Source organism: Arachis ipaensis, chromosome B01 (assembly GCF_000816755.2).
Source record: "Arachis ipaensis cultivar K30076 chromosome B01, Araip1.1, whole genome shotgun sequence".
NCBI classification, from domain to species: domain Eukaryota; kingdom Viridiplantae; phylum Streptophyta; class Magnoliopsida; order Fabales; family Fabaceae; genus Arachis; species Arachis ipaensis.
The window spans coordinates 25,350,692-25,355,094 of record NC_029785.2 but is presented as its reverse complement, the minus strand read 5'-3'; positions in this window follow the sequence as shown (position 1 = coordinate 25,355,094).

Genomic DNA, 4,403 nt, shown 5'->3' with positions numbered 1-4,403 from the left:
GGCCTTAGCGGCCGTTCTCGTCCATGAAGAGGATAAAATCCAGCAACCGGTCTATTTCGTTAGCAAAGCGCTACAAGGCGCAGAGCTAAGGTACAACAAGATGGAAAGCCTAGCCTACGCACTCCTAATCTCGTCTCGAAGGCTGAGGCAATCCTTCCAGGGGCACCAGATCGCTGTTAGGACAGATCAAGCCATTCACCAAGTCCTAAAAAAGCCCGACCTTGCGGGACGAATGATGACCTGGGCAGTCGAGCTGTCCCAATGTGATCTGCAATATGAGCCTAGGAATACAATTAAAGCTCAGGCAATGGCTGATTTCCTTGTTGAAGTAACGAAGGATCCTCACGAGAATCCGGACACACGGTAGAAGCTCCATATTGACGGAGCCTCCAACCAAACGTTTGGGGGAGCAGGTATAATTCTTGAGAGCTCAACTGGGGTGGTGTATGAGCAATCTATCAAGTTCGACTTTCCAGTCTCCATCAATCAGGCAGTGTACGAGGCTCTGATAGGAGGCCTACTCTTGGCGAAAGATGTCGGGGCAACGAGGGTTGAGGTAAATAGCGACTCTCAAATCGTCACCTCCCAAATCAATGGGACCTATCAAGCTAGAGACTCCTTGCTACAGAAGTTGGCGAGCACGAAGCCAGGATCGGAAAATCGATCCCTGATCCAAGGATTGGTAAAGGAGCCCACGGTGACCTTGTGCGTAGCCCAAGCAGCCGACATCCCTTCGTGGATCGACCTGATCATCAGCTTCTTGGAAGCTGGTAAACTTCCCATGGATGACAAGGCCGCAAAGGTGATAAGAAGGGAAGCCGCCAAGTGCATAATAGTACAAGGCCAACTGTTCAAGCGAGGGCTGAGTCAACCTCTGCTGAGGTGGTTACGCCCCGACTAGACGGACTATGTTCTGAGTGAGGTCCATGAGGGGTGTTGCGGCCACCATATTGGCAGAAAGGCCCTGGCTCGGAACCTCGTTAGGGCTGGCTACTATTGGCCCTCAATGATGTCGGATGCTTGATGAACGGATATTTTATACGCTTTTTGACATCATTTTCATATAGTTTTTAGTAGTTTTTAGTTAGTTTTTTATTAAATTTTTACAGGTTTTAGTGTTAAATTCACTTTTTTGGATTCTACTTTGAGTTTGTGTATTTTTGTACCTTTTCAGGTATTTTCTGGCTGAATTTGAGGAGATAAAGTAGAAGTCTGATTCAGAGACAGAGAAAGCACTGCAGATGCTGTCCAGATCTGAGCTGCACACATTCGGAAGCGATTTTCTAGAGCTACAGAAGTCTAAATGGAGCGTTCTTAATGGCTATGGAAAGCTGACTTCCAGAGATTTCAAGCAATATATAATAGTCTATATGTTGTTTTGCATTAGAAGGCCCAAAACTGACATCCAACACCAGCTTCCTGCCTTTTCTGGCGTCCAGCGCCCAAGGAAGTAAAGCCCAATATCCAAAAGCCCAGAGATGACTCCCTAGCTGGTGTTCCACATCCAGAAGACCTCATAGCACGTGGATATTATCAAGTTCAGCCCAAACACTTACCAAGTGGGCCCTAGAATTATATTTTAGCACTAAAAAGATTGTTGCACCCTTACTAGTCATTAGTTTAGTATTTAAAGGGGTTTACTTCATGTTATTCAATCATCATCAACACTTTTTCATAAATTTTCTCATTATTTTCGTTTTCACCATTGTTGTACACCTCACCATGTATGATCTATCTCTAAGATGTATATCCCGATCTTCATCGTGATGAACAGGATGATCTGACAAATTAGATCTGTTCATCACACAAAGACGAACATGCCTGACAAACACCTGCGTCTACTTGGGTTCATGTGAATACTTGGCTGGAAAGTATGAACCAACAGCTATGGATTTACATCTCTCAGACGGTTAATCCACGATTTCGTTGGGGACTTCTCGAGACACCAGTTCAATCGATCTCCGGGGAGATTAAGGTATCCGTGGTATAGGCTAGATCCAAGAAGCAGCATTCTCTGATCCGAAAGATTCTACCTTGTCTGTGGAGTTTTGAGTAGGATCGTCAAGAGAATTACTTGCTAAGCGCTTCACCCTCCATTGGATTGAATGATCATGGTACCTGACGTTCATTCTGTAGCAGAGGAGATCAATGACCATGGGCAATGGCGTTGATCACTTACAGTCTCCCATAGAAGAAGATCAGTCACAAGCAAAGAAGATAGTAGTACCAGAGTTACTTCAGAAAGACAAAGCAACTCCGACTCTCAACTCAATTCCCATCATATAATTCCTATTATTGCATGATACTTCATCTAACTCCATATACTTAATCCAACAACTGCTAATTCCGCCTGACTAAGACCTGCAAGACAACCAAAAGATTGCTTCAAGCCACAATCCTCGTGGGATCGACCCTGACTCGCTCAAGTATTACTTGGACGACCCAATGCACTTACTGGTACTGCTGTTGTACAGACAGTGTGGGGGATTGCGTACGCACTCACCAAGTTTTCGGCGCCGTTGCCGGGGATTGCTGAGTTTGGACAAACTACTGGATTGTCTTACTCCTTAGATCAAGTAATTTTCTTTTATTTTTACTTTACTTTGTTTGAGTCTTTTATTTTTATTTTCTTCTTCTCAATTTCCGAAAAATTCTAAAATCTTTTTCCAAAAACATTTTCTTTTCTTTATCATTCCTAATTGAGTCTCGAGTTCTTGAATCTTTTAATTTTGTTCTTGTTGAGTCTTTTAATTTTTGAAAATTTTCAAAAAGTTTTTCAAAAATATTTTTCTTTTCTTTGTTTGATTCATGCATTTTTTGAATGTGTCTATTTTCTTGGTACCGTGTTGCTTCTTTGAGTTCAGTATTTATTAATTATAGCATTTTCCAATTTTTTTGGTAACTTTTTTCTCAAAACTCTTTAAAAAATAATTTTTCTTTGTTTAAATCTTGTTTCAATTTTTAAGTTTGGTGTTTTCTTGTTAGTTTCCTTTAAATCTTGTTTCAATTTTCGAAAAGTTTGGTGTTCTTTTTATGTTCTTGTACTCTTTGAGTCTTCTTCTTTGCGTGCTTGTTAACATTCAAAGTGTTCTTGAGTCTTTTACCTGTTTCAATCTTAAAAATTTTTAAGTTTGGTATCCCTTTGTGTTTCCCTCCAAATTTTTAAAAATTTGGGTACACACCAAATCTAAAAATCTTAAGTTTGGTGTCTTTTACGTGTTTTTCTCTCTCTTCATTAATTTCAAAAATAAAAAATATCTTTTCTAACTTATTTTCAACCAAATTTTCGAAAATTAACAAATAAAATTCAGATTTTGATTTTCAAAATTTTATCTTATCTTATCTTAGTTTTCAAGTTTTCAAAAATTAAATCTTTTCAAAATTAAAAATCTTATCTTTTTCAAATTTCAAATTTTCATTTCAAATCTTTTTCTTATCTTATCTTTTATTTTTATTTTTATCTTTTCTTAATTAATATCTTATCTTCTCTCTCTTATTTTTTCAAAACCACCTAACTAACTCTCTTCTCTTTTAAATTTAACTTTCATTTTCTCTCTCTTCTTTTTCAAAACCACCTAACTAACTCTTCTCTTTCTTAATTTTTTAGAATAATATCTTCTTTTCTCTCTCTATTCCTTTTCAAAACTACCTAACTAACACTCTTCTATATTAATTTTCAAAAATTTCTCTTTCTTCTCCTTCTTCTATTTTCAAAAATTTAACATTTAAATTTTAAATTATTTTTAAATCATTAATATACTTTTCGAAAACTTAATTTAAATAATCAATTAAATAAAAACAAAAATATTTTAATTTTAATTCACCTCTATCTCCTTTCTTCTTTATCTTCAACCTTTCTTAATCATGAATCCAAGTGGAAATGCAGAGTTCAAGAGAATTCTGGGATCTTATACAACTCCCACTGCTGACTTCTATGGAAGAAGTAACAACATACGTCAAATCAGAGCTCGTAGCTTTGAATTGAACCCTCAGCTGATTAGTCTATTGCAGCAGAACTGACAGTATTCTAGGCTTCCTCAGGAAGAACCTACAGAATTTCTTGCAGATTTCTTAAGAATTGCTGACACAATATACAGTAAGGGAGTAGACCAAGAGGTCTACAGGTTACTACTATTTCCTTTTTCTTTAAAGGATCAACCAAAAAGGTGGTTGGATAACCAACCTAAAGATAGTTTAAAAACTTGAAAACAGTTAGTCGACAAGTTTTTAAACCATTACTTTCCCCCTAGAAAGATGACTCAGCTAAGGCTGAACATCCAGGGCTTTAAACAAGGAGACAGTAAATCTCTTTATGATGCCTGGAAAAGGTATAAGAGGATGCTAAGAAAATATCCCACTGAAATATTTTTAGAATGGTACAGTTAGACATCTTCTACTATGGG